The 24,514-nt window shown below is 44.7% G+C and overlaps 1 protein-coding gene across 1 annotated transcript in view; it reads right to left on the bottom strand.

The window, feature by feature from the left end:
- Positions 1-22,176, bottom strand: part of flrt1a (fibronectin leucine rich transmembrane protein 1a) — a 46,627-nt gene extending 24,451 nt beyond the window's left edge. The window contains exon 1 of the mRNA XM_030438873.1: positions 21,611-22,176. The gene's annotated coding sequence lies outside the window, so the exon portion shown is untranslated. The remainder of the gene's footprint in view (positions 1-21,610) is intronic.
- Positions 22,177-24,514: the final 2,338 nt, after the last annotated feature.

The following is a 24,514-nucleotide window of genomic DNA, read 5'->3' as shown; positions in this document are numbered from 1 at the left end:
TTTGTGGGGAGGGTGGGGGGAGATATTAAGATGATAAAACGCTGGAAATAGGGGGCAGCATCCACCACAACACAAATATTGGCAGCGACTGAGCCGCAAGGACTCGCCAGTGAAACTAATGTAAACATGGAGGGAATATAGAGTGGAGAGAGGGGGGAAGAGGAGCTGAGAAAATAGAGTGGGGCAGTGCTGAAGTGGAAGCGGATGAGTAAATAGACCAAACACACTTTGAGGACGAGGAGGAGAAAGACGAAGGTGGACGCTGAAGGAGAGGAAGCAAACAGAGCGGACACTCGAGCTGAGGTTGGCGTTTTAAAGGTCTGCACGTTTGAACATTAATTAAAAGTTATCCACTGATGAATTGCCCCGTGATGAATTGTTTGCCTTACCATAAAAACTGTGTATGCATCCCAGAGGGACGGAGGCGGGCCACTAAATCTGTCACCCATGTTTTTCATGCTCTCTGCTTCTGACAGTAATGAGCCGGGCCAGTATGATTGGCTGCTCAGCGGCTGATTAAAAGTAGTTTCCTCTAATACACGGATTTACTTTGACATTTCTTCGGCAGGAAAACCAAATGGCTTCATAACAGCGATGGAAGTAATTATTCTTCATTGGCAATTCGTCTCCGGGTTGATCTTTTGATTAATGCACGGATTGTTTCAGCTTTAAAATGTTAAACGTGTGGAAAATGCCATCACGGATTCTCGAGACCGAGGTGACGCATCGAAGCAGCTATCGACAATATATCTATATTAACAATATTTTGAGAACAAAGTGACAGTGTGAGAGAGTTATCTTCCTGAATTCATGAACGCACGACGTATGTTCATGTTTGTAAGTTAGAGAAGAAAGGCTAGATACAAAATAAGAATAATGGGCTTATATAAGGGTAACACTTTATAATGAGCATCATTCGTAAAGGGTAAATTTGTCGCTGATTAGACTTTAAAGTTGCTTGTTTGTTCCTATCACCGTTATTAAGCCCCCAAAATATACAGTAGGTAACTCTTGAGAGTAAAACACTGACATTTATTACTTCGTCAATAACTGTTCCTTATTAACTGACTGTCGATTAATCTGGTGTCAGAGCTGCAACAGTTCATTAATTAATCGAATATTTGATACGGTAATTTAGTAACTGCATTAGTAAATGTTTAAGCTAAAAAAGCCAGATGTCAAATGTCAGAATTTCACGCTTTTCCTTATTTTAGACAAAAGCTGCAACAATTAATCGATTAATTTGATTAGATCTCCACTATTAAATCTATTGCCAACATTTTGCCCATCAATTTAAGTAACTTTTATGTTAAAAAAAAAGTCTAAATTAATATTTTTTCGGGTGTCTTGACTCGTCTGTTACAGCGAACTGAATATTTTTGTGTTTGAGGTCGTCATCTTGGGCTTTTGGGAGACACTCATCGACATTTTTTAACCATTTTTAGACATTTTATGGACCGAACGACTAATGAAAATAATCTTACAACATAATGTTTTACACAATAGAAAATGGAATACGTCTGAAATATTAATTGGACGCCTGAAGGCACCTCGGACTGTGAGAAATCAGTAAGAGGCTTTTAATTTCCTTACAACGTGGAGACAGTATACTACCTATTGGGATATAATTGGCAGGTTTTAATCAATAATGAGAATTATTGTTAGTTGCAGCTCTACATCGGACTAATCAGTTAATCGACTATTCGGGCTCAGCACTTTTTCAGTCGTCAATCCTTTAAAGACGCAGAACTCCCGAGAAGGTCTTTGAATGCAACACACGTTCAAAGCAAAGTCACGGGCGGACTGAAGGAAGTGATTCTGTTCATACAAACGCCTCGTCGTGCAAACATCGGAGTCAGAAATGATGTCGCGAAACGTGCAAAATCGAGCCGCGTCCAGGCCGTTACGTGACGCCAAGTGTGGGAGACAAACTGCAGAGTTGCAGGCCGGAACGCTTCACGGCCTCGGCTGAGTCTGATAAATTCTGTCCGCTGTGCTCCACGAATCACTGCAGCCTGTCACGGACACGCCCTCGCCCCCCCGGGAGAGAGAGAGAGAGGCGGCCATCATGCCGACCCTGCGTCACACACACACACTTTGCATGCATTCACTGATTGTTGGACGGATCACAATCATAAAATACAGAGTGAGTTCCCTCTGCCTCGCTCTCCCTGGTAACAGAACAAAAAACACTTCCCGTGTGTGTGTGGTGTTTTTCGCAGGAAACCACAAAAAACGCACACGGCAGCACAAAACATTTCCATATCTATCATTCTTAATCGTTTTTCTATTCCACCCCCATCTCGCACACACACACACACACACACACACACACACTCAGTGCACTCGTTTGTAAGCCGTATCAGTGTAATTGATGCAATGACTGGAAATAAACAGGCAATTTAAGTGCTGGACACCTCACTGCTCTCTCTCTCTCTCTCCCTACTCTGTGTTTCCTCTTTGTTCGCTCACACACACACACACACACACACACACCATCGTGGGCTATCTCCCAATCGAACGAGGTGGAATAAGGGACAAGGTCAACATGCTGGGGTAAAAAAGAAACGTGTGAGACGGAGAGGAAATTAGGCGAGGATAAGAATAGAGAGGGACAGAGGGCAGGCGGAAAATAAAGACTAATCTCACAGATGGTTCTCGTCTGGATGGCCTGTTTAACGACAGATTTACAGCTGCACGAGCGATCGTTTCATCACCGAGCAAACTGCATTTATTTTTTCAAATATTTTTTATGTTTTGAGCACTCTGTCTGCTGTTCATCTGTGTCATTCAGAGGCCTGCAGCTCACAGGAGGCGCAGTTCACCTTCCAAAAATGTTTCCTCTGAAAAGTCTTCCCCGGCTGCGTGACGGGTCGCCCTCACTCGACCACTCAGCCGAGCGGACAGTGTTCCAACCTCTCCTGCCCGCAGCGAGTTGGACCAAAAAAAAAAAAAAAAAGAAAAGACAGAAATAGCCCGAGCTGATCCGACCGGCCACGTCAATCTGAGCAGGCTGCAGCACAGAAACAACAGACTTTATCTGCAGGTCGCTCTGAAGATCGTGTGTGCGCATTCGTTCACATGTTTAAGGAACATCGTGTGCATCAATATGCTGACCCGTAGCGGCACTAATTATTAAAGCGCTACGTGTCGCACATGTGTAGTTGCATCCCTCGCTCTGCATGCGCATGTGGCAGCATTAATCTGTTAGCATCAGCTGGGAACGGTCATGCTGCATGAATATTAAAAAGGTGGCAGCCAGTTACACAGTTCATAATAAACAGGGTCTAATAATTTAATGGCTCTGCATGTTGACAGACCCCCCCAGTGGGCTGCTTGTACACTCTGTACATGAAGTAGCAGGAAAAGAAAGTCAAGAATGAAATGATACGGCAGGACCTGACAAATGGTGAACGGCAGAACACAAGAAAAAGAACAGAGGAGGCGAGGTTTACGTCGCTTCGCCAAGGTTTCCTCTACTCTTGGTGGGATAAAAAGCCTCTGGAGTATCCTCGCATGGCCCCTGGGACCCACACTGAGCTGCATGATACTGAAGAAAACTGACATTGCGGTATTTTGGGTTTTTCCGTGATAAGAAGATACATAAATTCGCCCAGAGTGCACGTCACTCACAACAACAAACTCCTGTGTATCTGAGAATCCCTTAAATCGAACAAAATCACGTTATATAAGACAGACGTTTTGTAGATTACTCCTGAAAAATGAGAACAGTGCGAGTTCTTCTATTGTACCGAGCAAAAAAAAAAAAAAAAAAAAAAGCTGCAGCACGGCACCATTTAGTTAATTTGCCTGACTTGACATCGCACATCCTGCCGTGTACGGTTGGGTAGGTTTTCCGGTTTTTGCCAGAGCCTTTTTTTGATTTGTGCCGACCGACTGAGCCGGCGTTTGTCAGCTGTAGCAAGAAGTGGAGAGAGCTAGCAGCATGTGGCTAATTAGCAAGAGTCCCAGGATAGCCAATCAACTCGGCTCCAGAGGCGCTGTGGTGCTTCTGACTTGGTTAAGTTGGATCACAGTTGACATGATGGACTGTAGTGCTGCTTCTGCTCATCAGCTCTCGTTACGTTCCTCTTAGTTAGTAGTATTTATGATATTCCATATTACCAGTCAGGTCAGGTGTAAAAGCCTCATATTAAACTGGTCTGAACATATTTAAAATCAGCCCAACCCTTCTGCTCAGGTTGCAGCGTCGGTTCAGAAACTATATATCGCGCAGCCAAAAGTCGGTTAATCTAATCTAATTTAAAGTTTATGCCTAAAGCGCAGTACAATGAATACTGATTTTATTTCAATTCAATATCCAATATAACTTTATCTATATTGTGCTGTTCCTGCAGTACATGGTGCTCAGATTTTGATGGTATTGTACTGAAATGAGAAACTCGAGAATCGTGACAACACAACTACCAACCACTCGAAAAGCTCTTTTACAACACTTCACCGCATTCACCTATTCATACACACACACATTCACACTCTGACGGGCTGCCATGCAAAAAGCTAACCCACTCATCAGAAGTGACAACAACAAAAGCAGCCCAGCGATATTTCAATGCTCGGCCGATCACACATCCACTCCTACGCTGATGGAGAAGCCTTCAGGAGCGATCCGCGGACCCTCGAGAGCCGCAGTCGCCCGACGTGAATCCATCTATAGAGGAGATGATGTCAATCATCAACGGCCACAGCGACTAAACAAGGAGGATTCTATATATTTTGTCACAGGTCCTCTGTCGGGTCAGCCAGGTGTTTATCTCTATCACCTAAAACTGTTGGTCTTCACACAGCCATCATTTAGTTTCTTGGGGGGTTAAAAACCTCTCTGTGGACACTGTCTCTGCGACCTCTGACCTCAGACCTGCTGCTCAGCCATATTTCCAGGACTGATGACACGAGCTCTCCTGTTGAGAAAAATACAGTTGTCATCTCTCAAACTGTGCCCTTGACTCCACAGAGCCGACTGAGCGACTCCACCTTGACTCGTGTCTCCACGTCACACTGCAAAGATGTCACTGAATTATATATACGGTCGCTCCAGTCGCAGGATTAATGCGGCATATCACCGGAGCACCCGCTAACTGTAGCTAGCGTTAGCTTGTTAGCACAGTTAGCTGTGCAGGAAGCGGTTAGCGGTTGTTCTTGTTCTTGTTTACAATGCTAGCTAAGACGCTTTGGCAGGGGCTAGCTAATTAGCTTGCCGACTTCTGTAAACAAATACAAATTCTTACCTCGAGACACTTTAAGATTAAATACACAATCAATAAATAATAAGTCATACTTATATGTATTTGATTTAAGTGTCATTTACTTCCCTGCTGGGAAAAACCAGCGTAAACCGGCAGCAAAACCCAACAGATGCTGACCAGCATCTGTTGGGTTTTGGTGCCGTTCTACGCTGGTTTTTCCAGCAGGGTTCAATTTCAACAGACTCCATTTTGTAAACAAGTCACATCAGCTTTACTTAAACGACGTCTGCCTGTTTTGTGAGCCCAAACAACACATTTCAGCTGATCTGGCAAACAGGAGGTTTGTTTACACGTCCGGCACTTACAGAGCAACATCAGAATCATTTAGAGTCGTGTTTTCCCTCCACTTGATGAATCTAAGTCCAATATCCACTCTCCTTTTGTTTTTTTTAGCTCTGTCTTAATCTCCAGCACTGCTTCAAGTGAAAGATCTGGATCTTTAGACGCCAAATGTTCCACAGTGTTCCCCAGCCGATCCTTAACTGTGCCGGTCTGCCATGTGGCGCCGAGCAGGTAGCGTACAGCTCGTTTTAAGAGATTAATCTCTGAAACAAGCAGCTCAACCTGCCGCGGCTCTAAAACCACAACTGAAGTGAACTATAAAGGTTTCTGGCTGAGTAACCAAAACCATATTCACACAGTGGACATTTTCCCCTGATGTTAAACTGAAGCTGCTGTTAGAGAAGCCGACTCACTGTTAGCATCAGCAACTGAAAAGATACGGGACTGTGAACACCTGGAGGGATATTTCAAGGTAAAACAACATATTTTAAAACCCATCTGCTGATATAAATGTGTCCAAGATGTGCATCGATGTTTTCAAATTAATTTACGTTTAATACGATCAAGCAATAAGTTAACTAGGAGGTGGCTGAATGATAAAGTTAGCCAACAGGTTATCAAATGTTGTTTTAATCTGAAATATGTTCTGATGTCCCTCCAGAATCGTAACTTTCTGTCAGCTTTTCAATTCCAGATCAATCAGGAAGTTCTGAAATTATCAAAATGTGTCAGATTCCCTCCATTTTTATGCAACTTGCATCCTGGAACACAGCAGTAGAATAAGGTCAATAGACGTTGTGATAAACGGTCGCGACTCTAATGATGCTGACTTTCATCAAACATTTTAAATGTGTCAGATACTTTTGTTTGGTTTACGTTTGGTTTTGGCCTCAGCTGTACTTTGTGTATATCAGTATGTGAGCACACTGCTTAAACGGTTCGGGGTCAGCAGTATGTTCCCACATTTCTAGGACATTTTCAAAATGAGGTCTTGTGTTCCTACATTTCCCTTCAATTTAAGTCCTATCCTCCCACAAGATGTTTTGGAAGCACTTTATAGTAAATGAATGAATGAATGAATGAATGAATGAGTAATTGGTTAGAGTTAAAGTCAATTTATGACAAAGGAAATGTGGCAACACAGGGCCTAATTTTGAAAAAAATCTTAGAAATGTGGGAACATAGACACGCTCCCATATGGTTCAAATGGTGAACATCAGCATGTTAGCATGTTTAAGTTAGCACTCAGCTCAAGGCACTCGATGGACCGCCATTAGAAACGAAGTGTAAAATCAATGCCTGCATAAAAAGTTTAATTCCAAAGTGTTTGTCTCTGCGGCTCACGCGGTGGAATTCTTCTTCTCTTTCTCACCATCTTTCCGTCTTTTGGCTGCTGTGACGCACAAATTTCCCCGTTTGTGGGACTTATAAAGGATTTTCTGATGTCTGATTCAGATTCACATGTTAATAAAACCTTTCCTCTTTCCACGCTTCCTAACTTTTCAATATTCAGTGTTATGTTGTGACTTTTTTTTGTGCTAACGGTCTTAAAAACCACTTGGTGATGGTTCGGAAAATATCAGGTTTTAGCTTCAAATATTCAGGTTTTGACCACGAATACAGACGAATTTTGAAAAGATTCTTAGAAATGTTGGAACATAGGCACACTCCTGTATGGTTCAAATGGTGAACATCAGCATGTTAGCACGTTGTAGTTAGCACTCAGCTCGAGGCGCTCGATGGACCGCCATTAGAAACGAGGCGTAAAATCAATGCCTGCATAAAAAGTTCAATTCCAAAGTGTTTGTCTCTGCAGCTCACGTGGTGGAACTCTTCTTCTCTCTCTCACCATCTTTCTGTTTCCTGTTCTTGGTCTCACATTTTTCCTCCCTGAGCTCGTTCTGTTCCACTGATGTCTCACCTCTCTGCCGCTTCCGTCCTGACGTGCAAATGCTTATTCTCCCTTGAAAGACTTCACTTCTTGATGGCGGCATTATCGCCGCAGCCCCGACAAACAAACCCCCACTCATACGACAAAGCACACACACACACACAAACACACACACACACACACACACACTGCGTAGGCTATCTGCAGTGCCTCCACCTCATTGACCACAGTATAATACTTCATTAGCTATATAGCAGATTTTACCGTTCTAAGTGAGATTAGCTTCCTTTGTCTCCTTTTAGCCTCTGAGGAGCTTTGCTGCCATAAACCTTCTCTGCAGTCACAAAGCCAATAACCTCAATGTCAAGAAATTTTATGTTTTCCTGGCATTTTTGTTTTTTATGATCAATTCATTCCTTTATTCTCTGGGAGTGTGCGCTCTGGAAGAGGTCCATTGCCGTATGACTGATTGTGACCGTGACACTGTAGAAAACTCCCGGCGGGGTCAGAAGGTTCTGCTGATTACTCAGAAAATAGAGGAACCTGATATCTATAAAAAGGGATTTGATGCAAAAACAAAAAAAAAGAGCTCATAAATCATAAAAATGCACCGTAGCGTGTTTATATATTTAACAACCCTCTTCTGTAATATTAAACACCCACAGTATTAACAATCACACTGCTTAAGGCTGTTCCACAAAGGGCAGCCATTTGTCTTTCTGCGCGAGAGGAAAGTTAAAAAATTCAGGAGGCAGACCGGGGCCACCGAGATCCATTTTAAACCCTTCTGAGAAATTTTCAGCGCAATTGATCATCGCACTTCATTTCACAAAAGCACGAAGGCCTGAAGCGCGGGGAGAGGACTGCCCGGTGGCGGGAGGGAGGAGGGGGAGGAAATCAGGAGCGGTAAACCTGTCCATCTGCGGCCCGTCTGTGTGGGCCGCCGGTCGCTGCACCCTGACAGGGCGTCCGCACGGCGAGCGGCTGATGTGTCGCCGCGAGCTGACCGCGTGTGGGCGGTGCAACAGATTGCTCTGATTGCTTTTATGTTCTGGTCCTGTGCAGCTACAAAAAGTTTAAAAAACGGGGGCAAATAATTCATGTTTTTGCTGCTTTTACTGTAGCGAATTTACACAGCTGACGGCACAATGAGGTGAATGTTCGGCATCGAGGAAAATTAAGCTGTAGGAAGTTATTATGTGAAGCTTAACAGTCCAGTATCTTGCCCAAGGACGCTTCAAGATGCACACCAGGGGAATCGAACCAGCAACCTTCCGACAACAAGACGCTGAGGCACAAGCGTGGGGCGTATAACAGGTATTTTCATCGCCACCTTTCTCTTGTTCTCCTGTTCTAACTTTGCATTCCCTAAAACATGTAATGCTTAAAAATCAAAAGGTAATAACAAATATCGAGTAATGAAAATCTGCTTCATCAGGACTGCTGGAGCTGCTCGAGCTGTTTGTGTGGGTGATGGAGCTGACTGACAGCACAGAGCCAGAATCTGTGCTGCTAAATCCTGATTGGTGCACAGAAATACTGTGCGTCACCTTCTGAAAACCTGCGAGGGGACAAACTGAAGAACTGAAAACTGTCCAGACGTCCGTGTAGAATCCTGTCGATCGCAGTCGACCAAGTGAAGCTTTCTGGAGCTTTTTATGTTTCTGTTCTTCTGACGACGGCAACCTGTTTCGTCTCTGTGCAGACGACAACAAAGCCGAGACGCTTTGAGTTTTTATTCTTTATTTTTGAAAGTGGACAGAAGAGAAGCAACACATCGAGTCCCCGACTGGACCAGAACCAGACTATTAATGTTGCATTGAATGTTTCTGCACACACGACTGTGTTACATCTGCAAGATTATGTTTATATTTGTACATATAATGTATATAAGAATATATTTCTATTTCTGCTTGAGCTTTTCTTCTTACCTTTTTATTACATTGACTATTATTATTGTTTATTGTTATATTGAACCGTCTTTTGGCGGCTGTGACGCACAAATTTCCCCGTTCGTGGGACTAATAATGGATTTTCTGATGTCTGATTTCAGATTCACATGTTAATAAAACCTTTCCTCTTTCCACGTTTCCTAACTTTTCAATATTCAGTGTTATGTTGTGACTTTGTTGTGCTAACGGCCTTAAAAACCACTTGGAGAGGGTTCAGAAAACATCACGTTTTAGCTTCAAATATTTGTGTTTTGACTACAAATACAGACAACTCATTAAAGGATATCTTGTCATCTTTTGCTCCTCCAGGTGTAAAACACTTAAAGGGATATTCCGGTGTAAATTTAATCCATGGTCTAAATCACTGTGAAACTGTGACTGACTGAGTTTTATCAACCTCAGAAACGACCGCACGACAACAATACATTGCAGTAAATGGGTCCAAATACAAACCGCCACCAAAAAGCCACAAATAATGCTCAGAACAGCACCAAACTTCAGCAACAGTACAAATAGGGTCTCAGCACATAGTCCGGGGCATCTAACCTCCGCTAGCTTAGCTGGATTTCTATTGTGAAGCTAAAAACAGATTTCAACTCTCCTCCATCAGCTTCCGGGTCGGGGAAGTCCCGACACGACGATTACCGAGTGCGGTTAGAAATGCTCAATTCCGTTCTTTTCCCTGTCCGCTCTCGATAATAACTGTTATAAACTGGCAGGTAAGACACATATGAACTTTGATTGCTTTTCCATGGAGTCATAATCAGACATTTTCATCCATGAGCCGCGGAACTCTACTGCACTCGGTAATCGACTCGTCGGGACTTCCCGTCAACAGGAAGCTGCTGCAGAAGAGTGGTAAATTTAGTCAGCTTTTCAGTAGAAATCCAGCTAAGCTAGCGGAGGTTAGATGCCCCGGACTATGTGCTGAGACCCTGTTTGTACTGTTGCTGAGGTTTGGTGCTGTTCTGAGCATTATTTGTGGCTTTTTGTTGGAGGTTTATATTTGGATCCATTTACTGCAGTGTATTGTTGTCGTGCGGTCGTTTCTGAGGTTGATAAAAATCCGTAAATTAGCGGTCTGCTAACTTGATCTCTCGAGAGGGAGTCTAACACAGTTTCACGGTGATTTAGACCATGGATTAAATTTACACCGGAATATCCCTTTAAATACATGTAATCTGAAGTGCATCGCTTTAGAAATGTGAAGCAAATATTTCATTCTGGCGACTCAAACTGAGCGACATTGGAGTTAAACGTTCAGCGTCTTCTCCTCCGTCGTCACCAGGACACATTTTATTTCTGTGGCTAACTGTGATCGGCGTCTCGGACATTTTAAACAGATTGAAGTCAAAACTAAATTCAGATCCGTTTCCACCAGTTTGCTTCCAGCTGCTCATATGTGGATCATGTTGCTCACACACACACACACACACACACACACACACACACACACACACGTTCCCTTTCTTTTCATAAATTTTTTAAACGTATCCAGTTTTATTTCAGGCTGATTCCATTCGGCTCTGCTCGCAGTGTAAAGAGCAGCGAGCCATTTCCCTTCAGCTCCCTGTGACGGTTTGTGAATTATTCATTTGAGCGTGATTGACCGAGGGATTGAATTACGGGACTGATTGATCATTGGGCTCGTAAAAAAGGAATCCCAATGACCACTGAAACCTAAGTGTGACTTAAACGACTGAGGGCGGAGCGGCCGCGGCGGGCGGGCGGGCGTGCTCGACCGGTGCAGGCTGGAAATGCATCACGACATCCATCACTCTCTTTACTTTGTGTTCGTGATATAAGATATAAGCTGAGGGGCTGAATAACAAGAAATAAGAAAGGGAGAGCGATGATGAATCTGTCACTTCACTGACGAGGCAACAGATTAGTAACTCAGCAACCAACACATGATTAATGGTCAAAGATGTTCACTGTACCATCACCGAAGACCAATACATGACTTAAAGGGGCTTTTTCATTTGTCCTTTCTTTCAGTTTTTCATATATGTTCTCGTCCAGAGTCCACAACAACAGAAGCTCCCCTCTCCCACAGAAAACACCGCTCCTTAAACGCCTCGTCAGTCACACATTCGCAAAAATACAAAAATCCTCGCGGCTCGTTTGGCACGTAAGAATTCAATTAGCTTAGCTGCTCTGGTGTTGTTAGCAATGCCGGCTCAGGCGTGTGTGAGCTGACCAATCAGGAGGAGCCTGTGTGGGACTGCTTAAAGAGACAGGACGTAAAACAGAGCGTTTCAGATAGCTGGATGTTTCCCATAGATCTCAGATTTATATAGAAATGTCTGACATCTCCTGCAGATTGTTGCTGCTTGTGTTTTCTGTGTCAGCCATCGAAGCCAAACAACAAATCTCCGGATCCCTGATTTTTCATTAATGCCTGTCCTGCGTTATCCCTGAAGGTTAAAGTCTGAGCCCCTGTGTGTTGTCTATTTATTTTTTGTCTATTTGTCTTGTATTTCCACACTGCTGGACATCCTTCTGTGCCAGAATAATCCCAGATTACACGTAGATATTGAGTGCGTGGACGCTTGTGTATATATATTTTGTCTTCGCTTGCTCTCTCTGTACGTTTGGTCTAATCTCGTGCCTTGTAATTTTCCCTCTTTTGCAATCGCTGACCCCTGCACCTCTGCAAAATTGTCGTTAAATTCTGCAATCCAGCTCCCAGAACAAAAAGAAAAAAAACACTAATCAGATTTTAGATTTTCCAGAGAAACTGACCCAAATGTCACTTCTCATTTAGGGTGAAGGAAGGAAGGAAGGAAGGAAGGAAGCTGTCTGCCATTGGGGAAATCTTAAAAATGACAAATTGTGGAAGATTATGAAAGACCCTCGTGGTGACAGCCGCCCCTCCCGTCTTCAGTGTCACATATTCAGGCTCGGTATCAGCTGAACATCCATATGTGAGTGTTTTCCGCTCAGCGGGGTGCAGGACGGCGCTCGCTGTTTGCATAATAAAAGGTGCTGTTTGCATATTGCAGAGTCATTACAGGAGACGTCTTGCCTTTTTCTTTGCTCGGTGCTATGAAGCTCCTGGAATTAAAGGCGAACTGCGGCCTCTTATTTTCTTCTTTTAGGAGAAAGAAAAGAAAGAAAAAAAGCCACATGAGCAACAAAGCAGAACTTAATTATTGCTGCAGACAGAATAATCGCGGCGAGGCTTCCTGGGCCAGCGAACACAAACATCTTCATCATAAAATGTTTGCGTATAGGTAAATGATTTTTTTGGATTAATGAATCACTGTAAATATAGAATCAGTCCACGTGAAATTGTTTCCTTCCTGATCAATTCCTCCTTTATGTGCTGCTGCTGCCTTCGAGCCGGTCCCAGCGGATCCGTTTCCAGGTCGTCTGTGAACGAAGTACTGTTGCATGTTTTAATGGCCACAAAGCTGCGTGGGCAGCGGGGAGTGTGATGTGTGTTGCATGTTGCTCGAGCCGTCCAGAGAAAAAAGAGCAGCGATAGGAGACGCACGCATGAGTCAGTCACGTTCAAAATGTGTATTTTCTCAAGTCAGTTGGCAAATATCTGCACTTGGGTTGGCATGCCCACTGTACCCTACTGGCTGCCAGCTGTCACTCAGGAAGACAGAAAGATGGAGGATAAAAAATGAGATGGAGGGAGGGAGGGAGGGAGGGAGGGGGTGGCGATGATGTGAGGACACGGGCCCCGAGGCTTTCTTCCTCTCTTGTTTCTCATTTGTCTCTCTGATGATAACAAAAAACATGGCAGCTCGAGAGACGAGAGGTCGACATCAGAGGGAAAAAAGAGGAGGATCAGCAGAGACGCTGCAGGAGAAGAAAAGCGAGGGAGGAGAGGAGCGACGAACCATTTTTCATGTTCGTGGCAAAAAAACATTACGAAGTGTGCGGGCAACAACATGAGGATTTTTAATGCAGCGGTCCAAGTGAACACACCCCGAGGCTCGCCGTGACGCTAACCGTGTGCAACAATGTGGCGTTTTATGCATACGGTGCACGAGAATAAAAATCTAACGCGATGAGTGGAAAATGTAACGAGAGAGGTTTTAGTGTCGATGCCACATGTTGGTTTGTGAGAGAGTAAATAGAGTCATTCTGATTTTTTAGGCTCAAAACACAATTAAATGACGATTAAAAGCAGAAAAACACAAAAAAAACGAAGCGTATATATTCAATAAAAGCAGCACAGCAGCTAACGATTATATTCATCGTCAGTCTGTTGATCATTTTGTTTGTTTTTTTAGTATGTTTTGTTCAGAAGCTCCTTTCTCCCACAGAAAACACCGCTCGTCAAACGCCTCGTCAGTAGTGACATCACAATGTCACACATTCACGTAATTAATGGCACGTAGGGACGTAAGAATTAAGTTAGCGCAGCAGCTCTGTTGTTCTTGTTGTTGTTGTTGTTTTTGACTGCTGAGTCAGGCATGTGTGAGCCGACCAATCAGAGGAGACTGGGTATTCAGGAGGCGGGGCCTTAAAGAGACAGGAGCTGAAACAGAGAGTACAGAGCTGCAGTGTTTTTGCGCCACGATCCCAAAAACATTCAGTTTACAGCCATTTTTAGAGAATCTCTACTCAAAAATGACTCATATACCGATCAATCGATTTGCGATAGTTGACATCTAATCGATCAGTCGTCGCTGCTGTGAGGAAAAAGCTTGTTTTCTTCTCCCTGTGTGATGAATGAAGACCGCCGTGAGCCTCTAATGGAGCCGGCCAGACTCGACAACACAACGCGCTGTACAGAATGTGATGTCACGACTTCTCTCTCTGACTTCACGACCACTGATCACGCCGCGGTCGCGTGACGCCGACACACAGAGAGAGTTTCAGCGTAGTTAATCTAAAAGAAGGATGCAGCAGCGTCGGGCTCAAAGTACCGTCCGTCAGCCCGTCCTGAACATTGGATCTGACATGCGGTTACTTGATGTTCTTCTCGGTGCCGCAGCAGATTTGCAGATTAATAGATTTCTCGAAGCCTTTCATGTTACACAACTTGGGCGAGACACATGCAGATACAACTCGCTCATATTTCTCCTCGTGGGAGACGTTAATATTTAATACCTCTGGCCCGAACACCAGTTTACAGCCGAGCAGCAATCTGCAGCCCGCCTGATTCTGACAGCTTTTTTAAAAACACTTGTGTGTCTGTTTTTGTCCACAAACGTCAGATACGGCTCTATTACCAGCACACCACACCCCAGCATGCATTGCTTCGGCTCGTATTCTGTGATTTACAGCGCACGAGAGGGTCGGACGCGTCGCTAAATCACGAGCAGACACGTTCTGCGACTTCTGCTGGGTTTAAAACTGTCAGCGTTTACAGATGTCGACACTTCTGGACCTCCGAACGTCTCGTTTGGAACGTCAGCTGCTCTCGTTTGGCATTTTTAGCTTTTTTAAATCTCGCAGCTCTTTTCTAAACTTTAAAATTACTGTTGTGCTTTTTCAGAAAATAGCTCGTGAAAATAGTTAATTATGAGCCGAACTTTAGACCTCAAACTGTCGGTTATACAACACGACTTGTTTTATTATTTGACAGCTTCATTTTTTAATTAACTGACACGAACAATATCCACCCAGCGTGTGTGTGTGTGTGTGTGTGTGTGTGTGTGTGTGTGTGTATAGAGGTTTAAAGGTGCACTACGCAGTTTCGGGGGAGACATTTAAAACAAAACTTTTCATGCCAAAGCAAACTGAATAAACAAACTCTCTTTGTTTCCATGACTGAATAAACAAACTGACCTTTAAAAAGGACGACACACAGTTTCATCCTGTTTTACGTTGTTTACACGTGGCGGACCCTGCCACCTTTCTAGCTTCAAACAGTGTTCTGGGGACTTTACTTTCCTCTGAGAACAGCTTGATGAGTCTCAGTTTGTGTTATTACTTCATTAATGTTGTAAATATTAAAATTCTGACTTTGAATTTCTTCTCCAAAACGACACACTGCCCCTTTAAATTAAAAATATGTATTTCTAATTCAGATGAACAGCATCTGCACATAGAGATGTGATATTAAAAGCATCTATGAGCTACATGTTGTTTAAAACGTGTTGGTTTGGGGCTCATTCAGTGTTTTCTTGGTGCAAAAAGGTCCAAAACTGCATCAGAACATCTTTCCAACAGGAAGTTTGATTTTTTTTTCATTTCTGCGTTGAACATGATCAACGTTTCGTCTTCTGTATCTGCAGACCGACAGCCAGAGTTCATAAAATGAAGGACAAATGAAAATCGAGTGAGAACGTCAGTCGCTCTCTCAACATGGCAGCGTAATGTACGAGGGGGGGAATGATATTGTGCCTGTGGAAGAACAACACAGGCTCTTTTGAGACAGAAGAATTGTGATTTCATTCCAGCTCGGCAGACTCTCACGAGCCGCTTCCAGCTATTGATGTCTGTTCCAACCAGCATTGTTATTCGACATTCAATTCAGGGACTCGAGGACGCCAGCTTTTAAAAAAACAGTAAAGACACATAATGGATGATTCGATGCTGACCCGAACATCCTCACACAGCTGTGATCTGCACACAGCTTATTTTCTACGAATGAACCGGTCAGCCCGAGTGCAGCGACCCAGCAACTCGCCCAGCTTTCTGTTTTTCAAGTCGGCGGCATTGAGAGAAAAAATGGCAGACATTCAAATGTTCAAACAGACTAAATTAATGCAGGAAGTCGTATTTCTTTAGCCTCGAACCACAGCTAATGGTCGTATCAGCACCACAGCTGATGTAATCAGGGGAGGAGACGCTCTGCACACACAGCAAGACTGAAGCGTCGCAGGAGGGAGAGCTGCTTCCTGTCTGGTCTCTCTGCTGGTGTTATGAAATCGTCATGTCTCTCGTCTTTGCACCTGCACTGGCGTAAAATTCAATTTTACGATGCGAGCTGAGACCTCACAAATTCAGTTTCATATTCGCCACAGCCTGCGATTTGATTGGTCGGATCTATAGGAGCGTACTTCATATTATTAAGTATATAACAGTGAAATGTATCAGGAGAATATAACCAATTTATTCATTATAGCTAGCTAACAAATTCAATCAACTATTTCAACCGTTCGACCGATTACTTTAACAAATAGCTTAGCTCACTATTTCAGCTACTTATCCTTCAGTTTAAGCTAACTAGCCTATTTAAAACATGTATCCATTACTTTAAGCTAACTATCTAAACCATTGAGCCAATCTATTACTTTAATTTTTACAAACATTTGAAGTTAACTATTTCAGCTACTCATCCTTCACTCTGAGCTAACTTTTGTCCATCACTTTTTAAACGTTAGCTTTTAAGCTAACTAAAATTTAATCATTAGGCTAGGCCTCCTTTTAGCTAACATTCTAGTACTTTAAGCTAACTATTTTAACCATTGAGCCTGTCTATTACTTTTATTTGTATAACCATGTATCTATTGCTTTAAGTTAGCTTTTATCCATCGCTTTCTCAAGTTAGCTTTTAAGCTAACTAGAATTTAATCATTAGGCTAGGCCTCCTTTTAGCTAACATCCTAGCCTATTACTTTAAGCTAAGTATTTTAACATTTAGACTGTCTATTACTTTTATTTGTACAACCATGTATCTATTTCTTTAAGCTAACTTTTATCCATCACTTTTTAAAGTTAGCTTTTAAGCTAACTAAAAATGTTACCATTCGGCTCGGCCTACTTTTAGCTATTTCAACATTTTAGCCAACAACTTGTTGCTAACTATTTAATGCATGTATTTATGCATTGCACTTAGCTAATTATTTGCTAGCCTAACTGTTTCAAACATTTATCCATCACTTTTTAAAGTTAGCTTTCAAGCTAACTAGAATGTAACCATCAGGCTCGGCCTACTTTAAGCTAATATTCTAGCCTATTACTTTTAGCTAACTATTTCATGAATTTATCCATTAAATTTAGTCAACTTTTCACACCATTTAACCTATCCAGCCAATAACTTTTAGCTAACTGTTTCAGCTATTTAGCTACTTACTAACTATTAGCCGACTACTTCAACCATTTGTTACATTTCACTATTTCAACGTCTCTCTTCTTGTGTGTTTTCTAAACAGTTTCATGCACTCTCAGTCTCATGCGTTGGCGACATTATCAAATCAACATGTTTGTTTTTTAACACCGAGCTACAATCTTTCTCTCGAACACCTGATGCTCTCACGTCACAACAGACGGCGGGACTCGAAGGAGCACCGGCGCCGATGCATTGTGTAACAGGTAATCACTAACGATCATTACGGTCTCTTTGTGTGCTTTCAGCGCTCGACTTCATTACTGGACGTGTAATGTGAGATGACATGTTTGAATGTCCATTTCACGCATCGCAGCACCTGAAGACACTTGTTGTTCTGTGAGGTGGCTGTTAGATTACCTGCTCGGCTGCAGAGAGAAAAGCTAATAGAGATAAAAATCTGATTTTGATTGATTAAAGTGATTGTGTAATATTTTTAGCTGAACCTTTAATTGTATGGATTCCCATCTCACACTTAAGACTTGCGTTCTGTTTAAGGTATAAATAACTTTCTGCGGGATAATATTAATTGATTGATTTGTTGGTGTATAATATTTCATGCTAATTCTGCAATCAGCATCACAACAATCAGAAGCAATTAGGCAACAACTGGAAATGTTTACATGTCCATTTGTGTTTTATTTGCCTTGGAAGGACTCCGTTTTGGAGCGCATGTGCTGATATCGCCGCTCTCCCACCCTGCCAAATAAATAGCACTCGTAAAACTCGGGCGTCTGCTGCGCAGGACGGCAGGAAGTTTACAATAAATGTCCGGATAAATCCACAAAAGACACCGTTGCCAACTCGTCTCCAATGAAATACGCTAATGGCTGCTCAAAAAAAAAAGGGGCGGGGGGGGGGGGGGCAACACGAGGAAGATGATGCAACGCCTTCATTTGCATGTAAATTGGGTTAATGAGCGTGTAGCGTCAGAATGAAAAGACTTTACGACGCGGGGAGGTGGAGAGACGGGTGTTGCGGTTCTTCCATTAGCTTGAAAAGGCGGAGAGACGCATCCTGACACGAGCTGCTCTCCTGAGCCGGCCGACTACCACCGATCCAGTGATCCCTCGGTTTTGTCAGCAGGCAGTTCAACGTGCTGTTTATCCTGCAAATGTACAACTAATTAATTTGTGGTCATGGCCAAAGATAAAGGCAGTCCGGCTCGGCGCGGGGCCGGTGGCAAGGGCACAACACCAAAGGCTCCTCTGGCTTCAGAAAAGCCCTCCCTCTCCTTCTCCCTTCCCTTCCTCCCCTCTAAAGCTTTTCACCGGAGAAGAGAGGGACTGTGTTTGTGTTCCTGCTGCAGAAAAAAAAAAAAAGGCAAGTCGGGCTCAAGAATAGTCTTTGATTTAAAAAAAAAAACATCTAAAACTGTTGCGAAAACTCCTTAAAAAGCTCTAACGTACGTCGGCCCGACGAGAGTTCAGCACACATCATCTGCCTGTTCTTTAAAGGGGCAGTATGTAGTTTTGGAGGAGAAATTACAATATCAATGAGGTAAAGTCATCTGGTGGGAAGGTGGCAGGGTCCGCCACATGCAAACAAAGTAAACAATATGACATTTTGTTGTCCTTCAAGGTCGGTTTATATATATATATATATTCAGTTCATTTAAGTCATGAAAACAAAGAGAAAAATACATATCGCACCTTTAAAGTCAAAGATATCGTTCAGTTTCCGCTTAGATGATTTATTTTCTCGTCTTAGTTTTACACCTATCGTTAGTCGTCGCTAATTGCTGCTCACGCGTCTCCCTAATCAGCGTTGTTTTAACAGCCTGGCACCGAAAATAACACGTTTGGGATTCTCTGGAATGACTTACCTTGTAATTAACGAGCTCACTCAATAGACTCCCTTCAAAAAAAACAAAGGTGCTTTCTGTCAGAATCAACCCGAACTTATTTTTTCCTACGAGCAAGTTTTCCTTTTTCCTTACTCCTGCTTCTGGATAATCCACCTTCAGTCTGTTCTGACACGTTCTCACCTGCTGCCCGGCGCAGACGCTGCAAAACCATCAATTTTTTTCGGCTGTGACGGCAACAACGGGCTGTCGTTCCTGTAATGACCGCGCTGTCATGAACATAATGGCTGTGCTGTTATGTTTTATAGACAGGAAGTTCCCGTGTTCCCAGTGTAGCCGAGGAGGGGCGACTGTAACGCCGAGGTAGAAAGACGAGAGGAAGCAGATCTGAATATGTCGTTGCCACGTTGGCGTTACGTGACGCGTTGAAGCTAATCTGTCAGGAATCAGGACCAAAGGATTGTGGACATCAGTCGGAACGTCAGTGACATCGATCAGTCAAACGTCAGCTACCTTTCAGCCGGTTCGAAGCGAGCGGTGATGATTCAGGCCAGCGAACAACAACAACGCCAGCCTTCCTGATTCGCTACAGGTTGCCAAGTAAAGCACACTTACAGAGAGCTGGTCATTATGGAGAGTAAAGCCTCGAGGGGGAACGCAATCATGAATGGCTCCCTATACATTATTCTGTTTATTACACAGCTGCTCGCCGACGACATTAATCATCCGACACAGCGAACCGATTTCAAATGTTTTTTTTCTTTTAATGCAGCCGGGTAATTAACACGAGGCCGCGCGGGACTGCAGCCGCGGAAAACGTCGGTGACCGGCGCGAACAAAAGCCGACAAAAAGGACCGCGCTTTGAGAATCACTGAGCATTCAAGGACAACTTCAAATCAACAAACGCGAAGAGCCAAACCAAAGAAGGGCACAACTCATCAATAACCACGCTGACGGCCGAGCGTCTGAGAGAGAAGAGGCTCCATTGTGCCCCGAGCTCGTCGCCCGACTGCACAATCCCTGGATGCATGTTGTCGAAGCTCCTGCAAATCAATCCGGCAGAACTCTGCAGCATCAGCAGCGGAGTTACAGCGTGCGACCAGAGAGAGATAGAGAGAGAGAGAGGATCTCTTCTCTCGCACGGGTAAAAGTCATAAGACCGAGCGGCGTATAATCAGCGAAGGCCATTCACCACGACTGCCATCATTACTGCCAGACGCGAGGCCTCGGTGCCAGCGAGTCACACACACCGGGGGGGGAAGTCGCTCCAAGAATATCTCATCCAACTTTCAGCAAGATGAATTTCCTCGGGAGGTGCCATCTGTTTGTCTATCGCGAAGGAATCGAGTTATTGCGAGCAGACGTGCCTTTTATTGCTCTTTATTCACATGTGGCTCCACCTGTGTGGAGTCGCCTTCACCCCTGATCCTCAGCACGACGAGGCTGGAGCACTGAGGCTTCGAATCGTTGGGTTCCCAGTGAAAAGACGCTTGATTTTTTTGCCAAAAAATGCTGCGAAAGTCTCCACATCTACGGACGCACGAGCACTACGATTCGTCTCACGTCACGTGTTGAGATTTACAGCACGTTGCGTTTGATTTCTGCTTTATTACATCCAGCTGTTTGACCAACTTAATGGCAATTTAATGGGCATACATGGAGGGAGGGGAGGCAGAGCTGCTGCTGCTGCAGGAGTAATATATGCAGTAATTCAGTCCACAAGTCAGATAAGTCAATGGGAACCTGGTGAGTGGAGGAGGAGGCGGAGGAGGTGGAGGAGCTGCCAGGTTATCCACAGCTCACCTTAACTTTACAATCTGTCATTCAGATCTGGAGCAGCATGTAAAGCCTTTAAATCAATAGAGGAAAAGGTGGATTGTGACTAAACTGCAGATATGAACCCTATTATATCTTTTAATTATTATTTTTTGTATGAATTTCTGTGTCTTTGGATGAAACCCTGCGCCAGAGCCGCAGCCTGTGAATCCCTCTGTCCTGTGTTTTTGTCTTCTCCCTTTGTTTGGACTGACACCCAGATGAAACAGAACTGGGCCCCTCCGACACCAGGACCACTGCTGCTGCTCACACAGTCTGACAGAGAACACACGCAGCCTCCATCACAGAGTCTCCGCGGTTTTTATTTGGGGGGTTTTTAGGAGGTTTTTTTTTACGCACAAAGAGCTCGTAAACCGCGTTCACCATCAGCTCCGGAGCCTCGAACACAACGCGAACCAGTCCGGTACTTGTTGGACTAAACGGCGCAGTGGAACACAGATGAGTGCTCCTCCTCTCCTACTCTCCTCCTCTCCTCTATTTATTTATATATTTATTTATCCATCATTTGGCTCATGTCGGATGATGGAGAGCATATCGTCAATCAAAGCTTCACCTACCGGATGGTGCTTCGACGCGCGGTCTCCTCCTCGGTTCTGGCCGCCCTTCCTCCTCCTCCTCCTCCACCACCACCACCACCTCCTCCTCCTCCTCCTCCCCCCGGCTCGGGTCCTCCGGTGTCCTCCACGAGCAGGTGTGACCACAAATCTCGCCTTGTTGTATTCCCATATGTTGTCGCCAGCGCGATTATGAGCGCTCCGGTTGATGGCTGACTGGAGAGCCTGGTGTGATCCGCTCCTCTCTCCTCCTCTCTCCTCCTCTCTCTCCTCTTCTCTGTAACTGCTCCCTCCGCCCGATTATCTCCCCGCTGCGGCACTGGCTACATGGTAATACGGGGGAATAAAACGTGCCTGGCTCTCCAGCGAACTTGTGCGCCTTATTATGGCAATTAGTCGCCGGACCGGTCCGCGGCCGCTCATCCGTGCGTCCTCTCAGAGAGACGCGTTTATCCTCTGAGAGAGAGAGAGAGAGAGAGGGAGGGAAAGAGAGAGAGAGAGAGGGAGGAGATGTGTCCGGTGTGTCTGTCTGAGGCGAGAGAGAGGGAGCAGAGGAGGAGAGAGAGAGACTGAGGCGTAGGGAAGGATGGAGGGGATTAAAAGAGGAGGAGGAGGAGGAGGAGGAGGGAGCACAGTTGTGGAGCCTTTCCTCTGTTTGTCATTTGAATAACAGCGAGACATGAAGCTGAACCGTCTCTCAGCTGTTTCCTGTTTCAACTGTTATGTGAACTGTCTGTCTGCCTGTCTGTCCTCCTCTCTGTCTCACTGATGGATGATGTCGCTCTATTCGTCTCTCTGTCTCTCTCTCTCTGTCTCTCTCGCTCTCTATTCGTCTCTCTCCCTAACTGTCTGTCTCTCACCCCCTCCTCTCTCTTTCTGTCTCTCTCTCTCTCTGTCTCTGTATGTCTCCCTAACTGTCTGTCTCTCGGCCTGTCCCTAACAAAGACACCTGTCTCACAGTCCCTCTCCTCTCTGCCTGCCTGTCTGTCCATCCATCTGTCTTTCTATCTATCTGTCTGTCTCACACCCCCCTCCTCTCTGTCTCACTGATGGATGATGTTGCTCTATTCGTCTCTCTCTCTGCCTGTCCATCCATCTGTCTCTCTCCCTCCTCTCTCTCTCTCTCTGTCTGTCTCTCTATCTATCTGTATGTCTCCCTAACTGTCTGTCTCTCACCCCCCTCCTCTCTCTTTCTGTCTGTCTCTCTCCCTGTCTGTCCATCCATCTGTCTCTCTCCCTCCTCTCTCTCTATCTCTGTGTCTGTCTCTCTATCGATCTGTATGTCTCCCTAGCTGTCTGTCTCTCACCCCCTCCTCTTTCTTTCTGTCTGTCTCTCTCCCTGTCTGTCCATCCATCTGTCTCTCTCTATCTCTGTGTGTCTCTCTATCTGTCTGTCTCTCTGTCTGTCCCTAACAAAGACACCTGTCTCACAGTCCCTCTCCTCTCTGTCTGCCTTTCTGTCCATCCATCTGTCTTTCTATCTATCTGTCTGTCTCACACAACCCTCCTCTCTGTCTCACTGATGGATGATGTCGCTCTATTCGTCTCTCTCCCTAACTGTCTGTCTCTCACCCCCTCCTCTCTCTCTTTCTGTCTGTCTCAATTTCAATTTCAATTTCAGTGTGCTTTATTGGCATGAATGTCAGGTGAACAATATTGCCAAAGCTTCAAGGATTATACAATTCATTCAATAGAATAACATGGATAGATAAATAAAAAGAAAAAAATGGCAAAATGGAATAGAAGTTATTAACGTTTGTTCAGAATCAATAAAGAAAGAAACAATTAACAACAATATGTTAATACAATATGGTAGAAGTCAAATGTAAAAAAGGAAGAAAAAAAAGAAAAAGAAAAACAACAACAAAGAGACGGATCAAGAACAAAAACCCCAAACAAACAAACAAAACGTTTGTCTGTCTCTCTCTCTCTCCGTCTGTCTCACACCCCCTCCTCTCTGTCTTTCTCTCTCTCTCTGTCTCTCTCTCTCTCTCTCTGTCTCTCTCTCCATCTGTCTCTCTCTCTCTCCGTCTGTCTCACACCCCCTCTTCTCACTGTCTTTCTCTCTCTCTCTGTCTCTCTCTCCATCTGTCTCTCTCTCTCTCTCTCTGTCTCTCTCTCTCTCTCTGTCTCTCTCTCTGTCTGTCTCTCTCTCTGTCTATCTCACACCCCCTCCTCTCTCTGTCTCTCTCTCTGTCTGTCTGTCTCACACCCCCTCTTCTCTACGTCTGTTTCTCTCTCTGTCTGTCTCTCTCTCTGTCTGTCTGTCTGTCTCACACCCCCTCTTCTCTCCGTCTGTTTCTCTCTCTGTCTGTCTCTCTCTCTGTCTCTCTCTCTGTCTCTGTCTCTCTCTCTGTCTGTCTGTCTCACACCCCCTCTTCTCTCCGTCTGTCTCTCTCTCTCTCTGTCTCACACCCCCTCCTCCTCCATGTTGCTCTGTGTGTGTGTGTGTGTGTGTGTGTGTTGTTAACGACGGCTCCTCTCTGATCTGATCCTCTCCTCGTGTCGCTCAGGTTCACGTTTCTGTCCAATCACGGCGCCGTTACTCCGAGCCCTGACAAGCGAGTGTTTTTCAAAGTGCTCCTCAAATTGGTTGGACATCTGTTCCGGGTCCCCAGAGCGGCGTGGACGGCGGCCCGCCGTGGGAGGAACCGGGGCCTGCGTGAGCGCTGTGAATCCCACCGGTGGGGCCGAGACTCCGACCAGCTGCTTCCATCTCAGCCGTGCATCAGAAAACCAACACTTGTCAAGCTGGAGCGCTCGCCACGAATCAGCCGGTGTGATTAGGTGTGGCCCCTCGTCTCCACGTCTTTATGTGCACACGTCGATGTGAGGAACGCCGTCTCCACGCCTCTGATATTGTCTTTACGCCCGGCGGTCGTGTTCCGTGACGTGCCGGGCGTCTGA

The sequence above is a fragment of the Sparus aurata genome, chromosome 13 (genome assembly GCF_900880675.1).
Source record: "Sparus aurata chromosome 13, fSpaAur1.1, whole genome shotgun sequence".
NCBI classification, from domain to species: Eukaryota; Metazoa; Chordata; class Actinopteri; order Spariformes; family Sparidae; genus Sparus; species Sparus aurata.
This window is presented reverse-complemented; position numbering and strand designations above follow the sequence as displayed.